The sequence below is a fragment of the Carya illinoinensis genome, chromosome 1, assembly GCF_018687715.1.
Source record: "Carya illinoinensis cultivar Pawnee chromosome 1, C.illinoinensisPawnee_v1, whole genome shotgun sequence".
Taxonomy (NCBI): domain Eukaryota; kingdom Viridiplantae; phylum Streptophyta; class Magnoliopsida; order Fagales; family Juglandaceae; genus Carya; species Carya illinoinensis.
This window is the reverse complement of record NC_056752.1, coordinates 15541451-15558168: the sequence shown is the minus strand read 5'-3', so window position 1 is coordinate 15558168 and position 16718 is coordinate 15541451. Positions and strand designations below refer to the sequence as shown.

At 30.8% G+C, this 16718-nt stretch overlaps 1 long non-coding RNA gene across 1 annotated transcript; it reads left to right on the top strand.

Annotated features, from left to right (window-relative positions):
- Positions 1-14933: 14933 nt before the first annotated feature.
- Positions 14934-16110, top strand: LOC122311773. The gene is made up of 2 exons (XR_006242860.1): positions 14934-15099; positions 15637-16110. It is a non-coding gene; the product is annotated as an uncharacterized LOC122311773 (long non-coding RNA).
- The last annotated feature ends 608 nt before the right edge of the window (positions 16111-16718 follow it).

Sequence of the window (16718 nt, the reverse complement as noted above, 5' to 3'; positions counted from 1 at the left end):
TTCATTGCTCATGAAATAATATGAAATATTTTATTATATATTAAATAAAATATTATTATAATATAAATTGATAAAATTATAATAATGAGATAAATAATTTATTATCCGAGCATTTAAACTCGACCATTATATATATAGGATATTACTATTTAGTCCTATGATTTTGTCTCTTTTCGTGTTTTTTATTAATAGTTAAAAAAATAACTATTAGTGAATTTGTATATTTCTTTTAAAAATATATTTAAAGATATTTAAAAAAATACAATTATACTAATGATAACTTTGAAGGGGCAAATTTATAAGACTAGAACACTCTCATTAGAATAGCCAAAGCTAAACTCAAGTTTTAGCTAATATGACAAGAATTTGCTTTTGTCTATTTCATTCACATCCAATCCCTATATTAGATTATCAATTTATTCATTACATAATAATAAAATAATTATTTTTTTATTTTTATCATATTTTACTAATATACTAATTATATGTTAATTACTAATCATATTCTAATTAAATTGTTAGTTAAAAAGTTATATTTTTAATAGTCATTTAATGCTAATAATAATAAACTTCTAATTAAACTCATTTAAAACTCAATATAAATATCTTAATAAAAAACTAGTTAAACTCTTTTGTGATAGGAAATGTCAAGAGAAGAGATAGTGTTTCAAAAGTAACAATAAAAAAAAGAAAATACTTTAGTTATAAAGGAATGACACAAAAGTAAATCTACATGCTGGTGTAGTTTGATGTGATACGTCAGATTGTAAAATTACTTTTATTACAAAGTAAATTTAATAGATTCATAAAATCCATATCAATTTATGAGTTTATTTTTTATAATTTTTTTATGTCTGTATTAATTCTTATATAAAAAAATATTTGGTTCATCTCCAATATATATCAAATGACTTGTTTTAGACATATTGTAGCAAAAACCAACCGTTCAAACACGTTGCAGTTTGCATAATCCAATGCGGGCCATATTTTGTCCCAATAGCACCCTGCATGCATTTCTTTTATCTTTGACTAATCCATCGAGATTGCTCCAATTACAGCACCTTATATGTATATATACCTCGTCTTTCTACAAAAGGACATGCACAGCAATAACATCTTTCATTTTGGTTGGTTAATAATTTTGCAATATTTAATAATAAAGTAATGAGATACAGTTACATCTTATTATATTATATTACTGCTAGCTTTAAGTGCAGGACAATGTTATAAAACCGTTAACTATTTTAGAAATTATTTTATAAAATATGGTTGATATTTACATGGGAAAAGGCACAAGGGTAAAAATACACGGAATAGATTAGAAAAGTGTTACAGTCCAATTCTCCGAGTATTGAAAGACAGATTATTTGAAAGATTTAAGGAAGGTTTAGATAGTGAGTTGAGATGAGATAAATTGAAATGAAATTTGAATAAAATATTGTTAGAATATTATTTTTTTTTAAATTGAAAAAGTTGAATTCTTTATTGTATTTTATGTGAAAATTTACGAAAATTGTAATAATTAGATAAAATGAATTAAAAAGGCTTTTGCAAACCAAACCCCCCCTTAGGCTTAGTTTAGATAGTGAGTTAAGTTGAGTTAAGACGAGATCTATGAGATGAAAATTTAAAGTTAAATAAAATATTATTAGAATATTATTTTTATTTTGAAATTTGTAAAAATTGAATTGTTTAATATATTTTGTTTGGAAGTTTGAAAAAATTATAATAATTAAATGAGTTGAGATTAAATGAGTTGAAATTATTTTAATATCCAAACCAGGCCTTAGTGTTCATAAACAGAGAGTTGCTTTTGTTCCATATGCTTGTTGTTGCATTATTGGTGTTTATTTGAGAGCTTAAGGAAACATTTAATCTACCTCATTACTTGCGTTTTCTAGCATTTGGAAATGTTGATGTCACTTCATTCGGACGTTGCATGTTTGAAATATTTGGCCTAAGGTCTTATTCAACGAGGCAGAAATTTTGTACCAAGGAATTTTCCAAGGTAACAAACGGTGGTTATAATTCTATTAGGTGTACGTGTAAACTAGTTGTAAATTAAGAGTAAGTTAGATATAGTTACGAAGTGTGCAAGTCCTGTCCTCTATTTTTATTAGATACAGTTTTTATTTGCTTGATGCAATTTTGACAAGAAAATATATTGTTCTTTTTAGTAGTGTAACCGGTCCGGTCCAGTCTGGTTTTGGACATAATTTAGGACTGAACTGGTATGTACCGGTTTTATATTTTTCAAAACCGATAACGCATTGGTTACCCTTATAAACTGGTACTCCAATTTTATCGATTTTCAGTCCGGTCCCGCTTTTCGATTTTAATATAGTATATTATATATGATATAATATACATAATATAGTATATTATAGTATATAATACTATAGTAATAATATATTGTAGTATATTATAATATATATTATAATTGTATTATAAACTATAGTGATATGTTATATATTATAATATATAATATAATGATATATTATAGTATATTATAATATATAGTGATATTAGATTTTAAAATTTAATATTATATTAATTAGTAATTTATCATATAATACAAAACTATTTTATACATATTTATATATTATATATAAAAATTAATATATATATATATGTGAACCGGTCTGGTCTTGTTTAAAAAAAAAAAATAGAAATCAGACCGATCTTGATCAGTTTTAAGAAAAATAAAACCGGTATCGGACCGAACGTAACTTGGTACCGGACCCAACCTACCGATTCGGTCTAGTCTGACCCGTTTTACCGATTCACCAGTTTTTTCTTACACCCCTAGTTCTTTTGTTACTTTGTATATCATTGTCATTCTTGGTAAATATGATTTTTTTAATAGAAAAAGTAAGAATATTGGTGATAATTATTATATGCCTAGGTATTTATATTATATAGAGTAAATTTATTCATCATTATTTTTCTTATCATCCCATGACATCGTATTAGATGATAGGTTCACAAGTGAAAATATAATAATAAATCATCTTCAATCATCTAATATTATATTATGGGATGATGAAATGATGATTAGAATTAGAATGATGAATAATATTATCCTACATGTATTTACATTTTTATTTACAAGATTCATTTTGTTAGGTTTTTTTTTTTTTTTTTTTTTTTTTTAAATTTAAATTTTGAATTTCAAATTTCATGATTTTCAATATATCAATTATAACTTATACGTGAAGAAGTAAATTTTTTAAAAGTTTTTCTTTTTTTTAAAATACATTTAGCATATTCTTTTTTTTTTTTTTTTTTAATGACTTCATATATATTTCATTGAATCGATGATATATACGTTGAAATATTATAAAGGAAGTTGAAACGTAATTATCTTAACATTATAAATCTTCTTTTCATCAATTAAATTAATAAGGCCAACAACTTTGATTTAAATATCAATAATTCCTTTTCGTCTAAAGCTTTGACACGCCAAGTTATTTGGCCAGTTGGAGACAATACCCGATAAACATTTGAAATTAAATATGACCCATAATTATTACTTAATTATCAATCTGTCCGTTTGTATACCTAATTGTGATGATATACACAAAGTTCAATTGGCCACTTGAAAGCAATTCAGGATCGATCTTTAAAATGTAATCGCAGCTAAAGCCAATTGAGAGGGTTCTCGATTACTATTATTATTGTCGGATATAAAATGGACTAGAATCCAATCTATTAAAAATACATTATTATGGGTGTAAAAAATAAAAACCGAAAAATCTATTTGTAAGAGGTTCGGTGTGGTACCGATTCTTAAGAATTAAAATTGGTCATAAACAGGTGTGATGTTGGTTTTCATATTTTAAAAATCGGTTTAAATTGAACCGGACCGATATATATATATTATATGCTAAAATGTTAATTAATATAACATGAAATTATAATCTTATTATTCAAATCTATTAATTTTATAATATAAAATTAATATAATATATGATATATCATAAAATTAATCTTATAACATTTGATATAACATATAAATTTTAATATTATAATATAAATTAATATAACATAAAATTTTAATCTTAAACATAAACATTAATATTAAGGATCGAGCTACTATGCCGCCTAGCGGTTACTGTTGGGCTTGCCACTCAGGAGAATTTTTTTTTTTCTTTTCATATTTTTAAAATATATTTAAATATTTTTAAAAAATAAAAAAATACATCAATATATTAAAAACCATTTCCTTAATCATTAATTAAAGAAAAATATTTTTTTGCTGAACGGTACACTTGAGTGGCCAAACCAGCTTTTTCCTAATATTAAATTATTAATATAAACTTACTTTTGATATATACACACACATATATATAAAGAATAAATACATTTTTGGCATAATAAATTATAATATATATTATTTTTGTAAATACATTTTTCACACATTTGATCATATATATTCATATAAAAAAAACTAGAACTTATGTAGACTATAGTTAAATTTAATAATATATTACTGTGTTAATTATTAAAAATTAATGTACTTATATTATAATATAAATAGACTAATAATTTAGTATATGTAAATATCATATTATTACTAATATGGATAATTCATAAAATTGGACTCGACCAAAACAAGAAAAAATGGAAGTTCCGGTTTCTTTCCTTTTTTTCGGTTTCGATAGCGAATCGGTCCTGTATTAGTTTTTAAAATTTCAAAAGTGGTATATATCAATTTGGTTCTAAAACTATACAAAATTGGACTAATTACACATTTACATATTACTAATAATAAAAAAGAAATAAGATAAGAAGAGATAAAACTAAAAGAGGTTGAATAACATATAAAAATATGAAAATGATATAAGGCAAGTAGGACTTAGGTACTCAAGGAAGGAAATCTCTATAGAAAGAGAAGGTATCTACAAATCTCCAACTTCTCTACACATGAAAAAGGGCAGAGATGATTTTCTCTCCCCCAATATTTCTATAGTGAAAGGCCTTTTTTTAACCTGTTGGGAACTCTAATTTTCCTCCATTGTATTGAGAGTTACGAGTGACCATGATGACAGATTGTAAAATCATCGAAAATTGTAGATTACACCCTCTACTACTACTATTGCTACCGCTGCTACTGCTACTAGTGCCACTCCTACTCCTACTTCTGCTACGACTCTTACTGCAACTACTACTACTGCCAATTGTGGACTTTATGATCCCTAAGAATCAGGAATAATGCCATTTTACTAGCATTAATAAAGTTTCACTGTGTATTAACATGTTGGGTGCAAATTAAAATACCATATTCTGACAGTTTCACTTGACAATGGGTGATAGTTCTGATGAAGGACAAAATAGTAATCTCTCCCTTAGTTTATTTAGAAGCGCATTTTTGTATGGCCATTAAAAGCACGTGTGTTGCATATTGTACAAAATGATACTAAAGAATTATTTGTAAAAGGAAGATGCTAAACTTAAATTTATTTTAAATAGAGGATGGTTCTGTAAAATGGAAATTATTTTTAAGGACAGTTATGTGATATCATTACCTTTCGTCAAAGAGGGAATAATGGTTCATACTTGTCAAGGTTTAAATTTCTCTTTGTTCATACGTGGGCAAAGGGTTAAACAAATTGGGCCAATAAGAAAAGCCCGTAACAACACATTCTGTTCGGGCTCATGATCCTTGTCTTACTAGACTTATGATATTATCAGCCCATGTTCTATATGTGACGCCCCTAAATTCCATTTGGGATTGAACGAAAATTTGAAGCGTCAAGACATGCAGCACAAGGTTACCTGCCCCCGTTCATGACATATAAGATGCAATGTTCCTAACATGCATCTAACAATATGCAATATTCACAGCGGATAATTTTTTTTTTCTTTAGCAATACTATGCACCAAATTGAAAATATCCCAAATGCTTAAAACATACTCCATACATAAAAACCTATTGAACAACTAAAATCACAACACTAGTCCAAAATAGTTATGATCCAAAAGTACTGGAGATGCAACTCCATCGTACAAGTAGTAATTTAATTACTATATTAACATTAACGACGCACCGTCGTTCAATCGACTGTGTCTAGTTGGTTAGCTCCTGATCCTCCTTCAGGTCCTGTAACAAGATCTACCATTCGAGGGGAATGGTAGTTGGGACTACCACAGTGAGATTTGATTTCAAATCTCAGCAAGTTAACAAAAAACTTCCACACATGCTAATGATGTATGGATGACAGTAAAAGTATAAATGTATAATCAAATTCATAAATAATTAAAGCATAATTTAGCGTACAACATAGCATAATTGACATAACTTAAATTGAAACATGAACTGAACTTGACTTGACATGAACTTGATCTGAAACTTGACTTAGTATGAACTTACTCTGAAACTTGAATTAACATGAAAAATACATATTCCACAGTTGTTGTGGCCCCATGTATTCTACGCAAACTTGACTTAACATGAAAAATACATACTCCACAGTTGTTGTGGCCCCATGTATTCTACGTGTAAATACATACTCCACAGTTGTTGTGGTCCCATGTATTGTACACATCACAATGCTGTTAAATACATACTCCACAGTTGTTGTGGCCCCATGTATTCTACACAAACTGAATGTACTCAAAATGAAACGTGACTAGAAAACTAAAGGACTGGAGCCCTGACGTAACATAACTTGATTTGAACATAACTTGAAATACATGACCAACTTGAGATAGAAACATTTCGTAACATGGCATAATATATAATAGACAACATATTTAACATGACATACTTGTAATGTACAGTAATACATGACAGAATATATTATGTAACAGATAAAAATTGATGACAGAATAAATTCTGTATAATAGATAATTACGTGATAACTTGGCATGGCATGACATATATGATAACATACATACATACACTATAGTTCCTTTACTTAGCACACATACACAGTAGACTGCTAGTAAGTTAAAAGCTAACTTACCTCGATCTCCGCGTTTCTTATAAAACTTCAAGTGCGATCACGAGGAACTGTAATTAGTAATTCTAAAAGTTAGAACTAAATCACTAATAATTTGAAATATGAAAAATACTAACTTAAAGAGTAAAATTTTCATTTTACTCTCTACATGTGGGAAAATGACCGTTTTACCCATAACTTAAGGATTTTGCATACTAACTCCAAAAGTTTCCAAAATTTACATTCCTCATGTAAATTTTGTCCTAAACTTAAATATCAACTCAGAAAAATTTAAAACAAAACACAACTATGAAGAACACACTATGGTCGAAACATCCATATGCCATTTCCCTTTATTTTTGTTGCAATTCCTTCCAACTTCAAAACTCATGCTTAAACCAAAATTTGCAACAAACATCTTCCAATCCTAAGTTCAAAACCATACTTAAAACATCTATTTAGAAAAAGCTAATAATCAACACCAAACTTTTTTGTAAAAAGATCCAAGCACTTGAATCACAAGTTTTGACCTTAAATCAAAACATCTCCAAGAATTTCAAAAATCAAATCTTACTTCTAACATATTCATAATATCATCCTAACATCAACCATGCTTTAAATCATCAAACTAAAGTCACCAAAATCACAAAATAACATTTGGAGTTTTTGGTTTTACACTTAGTCCAAAAACAGGAACTTTTTCCTCAACTAGTTTTGATAAATCTCTTGATCTATGACTTATAAATATATGATCTTCAAACCAAACCATTACATGGTTTAAAAAGATGTCCTAAAACATATACAAGCTTCTAATTCAAGATCACATGGTTAGAAATTAACCAAAACATAAATTTAGCCAAGAATATCCACACTTTGGCTTATCTGAATATCTCTTTGCATAAAATTTCATATCTTTGAAACTAACATCAAATATCTTCAAAATAATAATATAACATGTATATAAGATGTTTAGGATCCTCCAATAAAATTATCAAAGTCAGTAGAATAGGTTTAGACCACCAAAGAGTTAAACTTTTTCAAAACAGAAACTGTTTTTCCTCTTCCAGTTTCTAAGTTTCTAAATCTAAGAACATCTTTCATCAAAACCTTTAATCATGCAAAAATCCTCAACCAATAGTCACATATACATGTTAACAATACTCCATAAAAATTTCGGACCAATATCTATCCATTAGCTTGGTCAAAAACTCCAAACTATAACATATTCTCCAGTTTATCTCCCAGAATGACATTTTTATAGTTTATATAATATTTGACTGACCAAATGATCTTCAAATGGGGCAAATAAGATATACATGTAAACTAGACTAAAAAAGGAACAACTTATATGAAGGAGATTTTATGATAAAACACTTACAACAGCTTCGAAATGGGCGTGCAAAAGATCTCCTAAAATCTGTCCGAGAGAGAGTGTTTGATAATCTTTTATTAGAAGGAGTAATTGAAGATAAGTTCATGGGTGCTGGCTGGACACATTTATGGACGAGATAAGGGAGGTGATAAGGCTGGAGTTGAGAGTTGAGTATGGTTTTCTCCTACCCAAAATATCTATAAAAGATTATCTCATAATATTCTATCCAATAATATCTACAAAAATCAACTTAAGATATTTTTATCTAATAATATCTATAAAAATCAACTCAAAATATTTTTACCCAATAATATTCACGAAAATTACCTCAAGATATTTCTTTTTATCCAATAATATCTACAGTTTTGAACAGACGTTTTGTCCGAAAATATGAAAAAAATGTTATTGCGCCATAAGACTTTAAATAACCCTCTGAGTCTAATGGCACAAATCATAATACATTTTGACACTTCTAACTATCTCCAATAATAAAAAATACACTTCTGATACCATAGTAAATAATAACACTAACTATGTAGTTAGACAAAAACCTATACGATTAATGGATTCGTGAAAACTTATGGGTTTTTCACAAGATTCCTAAAGTTAATAGAAATTTCACAATTGAATTTCTAGCGGGCTGTTACACTATAGATTCTCGGACATATCCAATGAGGCCCATGGCCCATATCTTGTGAGGGTTAAGATCTGTCTGGGCTCATGACTCATGTCTTAATGGTGACAATTGCATTATGGCCGAAATCATAGTTATTAAAATGGTTGTAGCTTGGCATAATCAAAAGATTCTTCGAAACTTGGGGTTGGAGGTCGTATGGAGTAACAATTCATTTGCAAAAACTTGGATAAATATATAGCTAATCACTTCTTCGTATCATTTATGTTGTAGCAGAATTGAGAGATGTAACTTCAAGATCATTTGAATCAATTGGCAACACCTTAGTTTCTCATCAAGAGAACCAAGGACCGAATCTCCTCTTTCCCATATATAAAAAATAAAATAAAAAAGAATTGGAAGATGTGACGATAGGGAGAAAATGGAAATAAAATTAGGTAAACTGATTTCAAACTGTAATAAAGAACGCATATACAAAAAACTTTTAGAAATTTTTTAAAATAATTTATAAATTAAATTAGGCAAAAATTAAAATGAATTAAACTTAATTAGAATATCTAGAATCTAATAATAAATAAATAAAATATATAATTTGCCTGAATATCTAGCTTATGGCTAGAAAGGATGATATACCCATTTTTGAATGACAAGGGACATGATTCTAAAATATGAAAATTGGGTGTATGCACCAAATGATTAATTTCTAATTTTCTAGAAGGGGCCCGCTTTGCAACGGTTCGTCCGTCGTTAAGCCATCAACAACATCCAATAGACGTCCTCCATGTAAGTAAGCACACACAAAAGCCATATGGATCAATACACTAGATTATTTAATTAAATGAAACCTGACCTCCCTCTTTTCCTTTTCCAAGCCAAAAAAGAGAAAAAGAAGTAAGAAAATGGTGGAAGAAGGGTATACATGGGCACCAATAGGGTCTCCTTTGAACAATGTGCAGAGAGAGGAGCACTAGAGGCACTTCGACAATTCGGTCAATTTCTTGTTGTTTGGCTTCAACACCATTTGTCATTTTATTGAAAAGAACATCTTCATGTTTTGCTAAGATGGAGAAACAAATAAATAAATTATTTCTGATGTATTTTACCCAAAAAGAATAATACATCCTGGATGAAGTCTAAACTTTTCAAAATCGTCATTTTATTGGAAAGAAGTAAAGAGGCACATGAAATTTGTAAATTTTGTCTCTTATAGCAGATTGCATGCCAATTTGAAACTGTGAAGAATGTCAAATCCAGAGAGATATCTCAGATCTATTACCGAGAGAGAGAGAGAGAGAGAGAGAGAGAGAGAGAGAGAGAGAGAGAGAGAGAGAGAGAGAGAGAGATCTCCAAATCTGGCTTGAGGAGAGAGAGATGGAAGAAAGAGAGAGTTTCTAGGCAACGACAAGTCTATGACAATGTCGATTGAGAAGAGATGACATAAAAGAGAGTTTTTGGACAAAGGCAAATAGATCACACTATCGATTGAGAGAATATGGGCAAATCGAGAGAGGATTCCAGGGAAGGGAAAGGGGAGAGAGAGGAAAATAGAGTTCAAGTTTTTTTTTTGGGGTGGGGGCGACAAGAGATGGGTTCCATGGGCTTTCATGTAGTCTGCAGGTACATGGGAATTAAAAAGGGTAGTCTATTTGTCGATAGCCAATTGGAGGGCTGTTATTTGGAGTTTATTAGACGAACTGGTTTGAAGATTCTCTCTTTCTCAAAAGAGACATCATGGAAGAAGTCCATTATTTACTTCATATGATACACCCCATGCACTAAGACTTGAGAGAGAACATTTGATTAAACAACGTGAAGAGAGAAATTGCCAAATACATGGGTTATTGTTTCACTTCTAGAGAGTGAAAGCAGAACACCAACATAAGGCTGCTTGTTTTGCTCAAGGTGCTACAGTGGAAATGGGAACAGGTGCCATGGACCTTGTAGTGTAACTAGAGCGCTAATAGGTCAATGGTAGGATGAATATTCCCCTAAGAAAGTCGGACTGAACCCCAAACCATAGGGGCCCATAGACCCAAAGCCATAAGCCCGCCCAATAGGGGCCAAGATTCCAAACGCCAAAATGTATTGATATGGAATTCAAATCTAACCATCATTAATGAAAACCTAATGACGTAATGGACAACATGTAAAGCCCCAGACCTCCATAATTAAAGCCCTAACGGTCTGTAACTCAATAGGGGTTAGAGGGAATCAAGCCAAAGGGTAAGTCTTACCATCTAAATATCTTACCTATATAAATAGAGGATGAAATACATATCAAAAGTAACTTCTGAATGAGAAAATTGCAATACATCATATGCTTCATTCTCACTACTTAAGCATTAGAGGTGCTGCCACCATACTAAGCTTCTTTTACCCTTTGGTTCCAGGTTGGTATAGTCCACTTGCAGGAATATGAAACATGTCCACAATACTTGGCGTCATCTGTGAGAATTGTGAAATTTCAACGAGCTTTTCATATGCTTGCAATGATGTGTTTTTAAGCAACTTGTGATTAAGAAGCAACTTCAATAGGCAAATGAATGAACGAACAATAACATTGAGGGAAGATTTGCATAAATGAAAGAATGGTTGAGGAAAATGGCTTTCAAGATGGAGAGTCTCCAACGCGAGAATGAGGCTCTAAGAAAAGAAGTTTAGGTTCTGGAGAAGATACTGTAACAAGCTATAACGAGCGAAACAAAGAAGAATGGCAATGTGTAGGCAAACATACCTTTGAAGACAAAGAAAAGAGAAAAATGCCACGATTTATGCAATCTCTTGGATAAATACGAGGAGATGGCTAAAAGGATAGGTGCATCCTTATCCGTTGATCAACTAGGGTTAGAATGATATTATAAGAAAGATATCCTGGCTCTGCAAGTTAGAATAAAAGGCCTACTAGGGTCTAGCTCCATAAGTTGTGACATAGGGACAACTCTAGTAGTTATTGCAATCCACACAAAGGCTTGGGGGACTTTAGAGGATTCTCACTAGGGTAGGGATACTAGGCCTAGTCCCTGTCACAGTTCGATGGTGTGAAGGGTGATAGAGATGAGGAAGGTTCTGGAATTGAAGTGAGGAGATGTACAGGGCTGAGTTGAAGTTGACTCCGATCGTATGGCCGCAGACCACTATCCACTATATGTTATTGCATTATTTTCACTACATGTTAGGTTTTGTTGTTTTAATTGGAGTTTAGTTCTAGCTAGCAAATGGGCTTAGGGTCGTAGAGTACTCTTTCATTGCAGTATGTCATTTTAATGTTTTTCTTTAGCCCAAGGCCCATGTTAGGGATAACTCAGTTAGAACAAGATCATTATATGTACTGAGCCAAGGGGGCTCTAGGATAATCATCCAAAAAGTAATAATAGTTTCCTTTCTTTCTCATTCTTTTTTTTTTTTTGGAGGTTCTCACTCACCCTTGAAGTGATCTATTTGTTACATTTCTTAAAGAAATTGTTACAATTGGTATTAGAGAGACATCAATCTTTGTGCTATGAAATTACAAAGAACTTGATCTAGTTGCAAATATACCAAGTCTGACCTCCATATCCTAGCAGAAAGAAACTCAACAAGTCATGCATGAAATTCTTGCATCAATCAAGAAGATAATGGAAGTAGTAGATTAAACATAGTGAAATCACAAGGTCTTCTAGTAGCATTTAAATTACTTCCCAAACAAATTTAAAGAAAATTTAACCCAGTTGGGGGATTAGATTTGTGCAATACATGAAGAAGAAGAATATACAGTTGGTAATTTAATAGTTTAAAGTCATTACTTGTTGCCAAAATTTAAATTGATGATAAAATATAAATTTAATTATTTATATTTATCTTAACAATCTCCCCCAGATGTAGCCCAAACTCCCATTTAATAAGTGGACCAAACACGTAAAATATTTAATTAATTAGATAAAGAGTAGGGTCGAAATTCAAATTCAACACCCTTATTTTAATATCATGTAAAATCACTACTTGTTCCAAAACTTTAACCTAATGAGAAAAACTAGATTTAATCATTTATATTTATAGTAATAGACATTGAACATAGGTAGATATATTTATAGTAATAGACAATGAACATAGGTAGATCAATTGTTTTTTTTTGTTTTGTGAAGACACTTTTGGATATTATAAAGAAAAGAGCCACAACATGCACCCCCACGCTCCTCCTACGCTTGTGAGTTCAAGAGGCAATTTTGCCTCTACTTAACTTGCCGCGGTGGAGAATGTATATCACTTTCACCATTTTTTCATGTCAAAACATAGTTATGTCATTACGTTGTATGTGTGTCAAAATATAGTTATGCCATTTCCAAAAAATAATATTTGATTAGTTAAAAGTTGTCTCAAATTCATGGTCCTAACATTAATTTTAAAATTAGAGTTTTAGATTTCTCCCTCTACATGCAACAAAACTTCACTAAATTGAAGGGGCATGTTTTTGACGTTATAAGAAATGTTTTCATGTAGAGAACTTGATCTTAAACATGTCATACTGTAACCTCTAATGAAAAATTTGAAATACAAACAATCATGGCATATAATCAATTACATGTTTTTAAACCCATTTCAAAGTGTCAAACAATATGTAATCATATTCATAGGGGTGAAAACAAGTAACTAGGGGTGTAACTAGTCTGGTCCGGTCCAGTCCAGTTTTGGACAAAATTTAGGACTAACCAGCATGCACCGATTTTACATGTTTCAAAACCGATTATGTATTGGTTACCCTCTTAAACCGATACTCTGATTTTACGGATTTTCGATCTCGTTCGGTTTGGTTTTCTGGTTTTAATATACTACATGCTATTTATATATATATATATATATATATATAATATAGTATATATTATAGTATATAATACAATAGTGATAATATATTGTAGTATATTATAAGATATATTATAATTGTATTATAGACTATAGTGATATGTTATAATATATAATATAGTAATATATTATAGTATATTATAGTATATAGTGATATAATATCAATATAACTATTAATATGCACTATATGATATTAGTATAACTATTAATATAATAAACTATAGTGATATAAGATTTTAAAATTTCATATTATATTAATTAGTAATTTATCATATAATATAAAACTATTTTATATATAATTATATATTATATATAAAAATTATATACAATATAAAAATTAAAAAATATATATAAACCGGTTCGGTCCGGTTTTAGAAAGGCCTGGTTTTAAAAAAAGAAAAACTGGAACTAGACCCATTTTGTTCAGTTGTAAGAAAAATAAAACCAGTAATGAATCAAACCAAACTCGGTACTGAACTAAATCCACATGTTCGGTCTGGTTTACTGGTACACTGGTTTTTTTTGGCACCCCTACAAGCAACATAGGGTTTGAAACCAGTGTTAAATAAGGTTAATCCAAATTACCTCAAGCTAAGTGGAATTTCTACAAGCTCAGATCTTTACTCATCTAACAGCCCACGTCAGATTGTTGTGATTGCATCTCTACGTCACTTAGCCTCTTTTCTTTTTTTTTGCAGATGAGATGAGATGAAATGAGTTGAGATAAAAGTTAAAATTTGAATAAAATATTATTAGAATATATATTTTTAATGTTATTTTTATTTTGAGATTTGAAAAAGTTAAATTGTTTATTTTATTTGATGTGAGAATTTGAAAAAGTTATAATGATTAAATGAGATGAGATGAGAATGATTGTGAAAATAAACCTTAAGAGGCTACTAGAGTCTCTTAAATAATTCCACACTTCAAGATCAAAAGCTCGAGTCATAGGATACCCTCTACTTCCCCACCCACGTTTGAAGTCTCTTTTATTATGCTGAGTTGATGTTTGTGAAGCCTACTTATGTTTGAACAAGAGAATGAAATGAATATTTTGTTAAACAGTTCTTCTATACACAGTCGTCTCATGTAGACGCTGTGCAGTCGGTAATGCCACGTCAGCTAATATTAAAAAAAAAAATGAAAAGGAAGACGCTCGGATTGAAACCCATTTCATTTCTCTGGTTTCCTACTTTTCTTCCTCACCGAGACCAAAATCTCACAACGCGCAAAAACAAAGAAAAACCCTAGCCCTAATAAACAACACAGTATATTTGTATAGATCTCCCCACTTGATCTGATCAAAATTTGAGGTAAGCTCTCACATACCTCTTGATTTCTCTCAAATCCATTTGGGGCTGTTTGTTGTTCATCCAAATCTCTCAACTCTATAAACATTGTGTGGAAAACCCAAAACAAAAAGCTATCAATTTTTTTGGGAAGATTTTGTTTTAGAGAGTGTTCAAAAATAAAGAATCACTATTGGGGTTTATTTTTTATTTTTTTTTATTTGGGTGGGGGCATCTATGACGGATTGAAAAAGAAAGCCAATGATTACTGCAATGAAATCAAGGAAAAGTCCTTGATTTGTAGTATTTGTTTAAAAAAATTGTGCTTCTGAAGCATAGTTGAGGTTCAATTTTGGTGTTTACAAACTCTTCAAGATGTTATTCGGATCGGCTTCGTTTTAATGAGTCCCGAGGAGAAGTTTTTCATTAGGACATCGGTATTTTCGATGGTGTGTTCAGAGCCTATCAATGATGAGAATGTTGTTGGGGGTATTAGAGGGTCTTGCATATATAAAGAACAAGCTTGCTCAGGTTTTGGTTACTTTGATTTATTTTGAGCAGAGGGACTAAGAGAACAGGGGGCATCTTTTTAGCAGAGGGAGGCGAGCAAGGGGCAAACGAAACTCATTGAGAAGAGGGAGGCCTAGTCGCGTGATTTTGGAGTTCCAAAACTCATTGACTCGTGCGGGTTGGGACTGAGAGAACAAAGGGCAAGCTCGATTTGGGACTGAGAGAGGGAAGGGGAATCTTGGCGTGAATTACAAGTAGAGGACAATGAAGAAATACAAAACGAAACGTTTTAATCCTTTGCCAAGTCAGCAATGGGCCAGCCGTTTACCTGCCGCTTAAGGGTAGGCAACTGCAACAAGAGTTTTCTTGTTAAATTACTTATGGAATGTTAGTTGAGCCATCCTCATTTATTTATCTGAAGCACAAAGCTATGAACCCAATGACTGATATGTGATCATCTCAAAAACACCGTACTCGGACTCAAAGCCATCTCTAGCATTAGTTTTCAATTAATGATTTATGAAATAATGCCGTGTTTTTGGTTTGAAAAGAAATTATATTAAAGTTTGTTTTTCAGGCTTTATATTCTTCTAACGTGACCCGACCTATTGTACTTTTACACTTTGATTCAAAATAGATCAGTTTGGAAATAACTAATTCTGACCTTGACTAGGGTCAAAATGATATTAAAAAAACAGATATCCCGGCTCTTCATGTTGGAATAAAAGGCCAATTGGCAAAAAAATATATAAATATATAATAAAAAAGAAGAAGAATAAAAGGCCTATTTGGGTCTAGCTCCATGAGTTGTGACATAGGGCCGGGACAACTCTAGTAGTTATCGCAATCCACACAAAGCTTTGGTAGGGTAGGGATACTAGGCCTGGTACATGTAATAGTTCGATGGTGCAAAGGGAGATAGAGATGAGGAAGGTTCTGGAACTGAAGTGAGGAGATGTACAACTAACAAGACTGAGTTGAAATTGACTCCGATCGAATGGCCACGGACCACTCTATGTTACTGCATTATTTTCAATACATGTTAGGTTCTTGTTATTTTAACTGGACTTTAGTTGTAGCTGGCAAATGGGCTTAGGGTCGTATAGTACCCTTTCATTGCAGTATGTCATTTT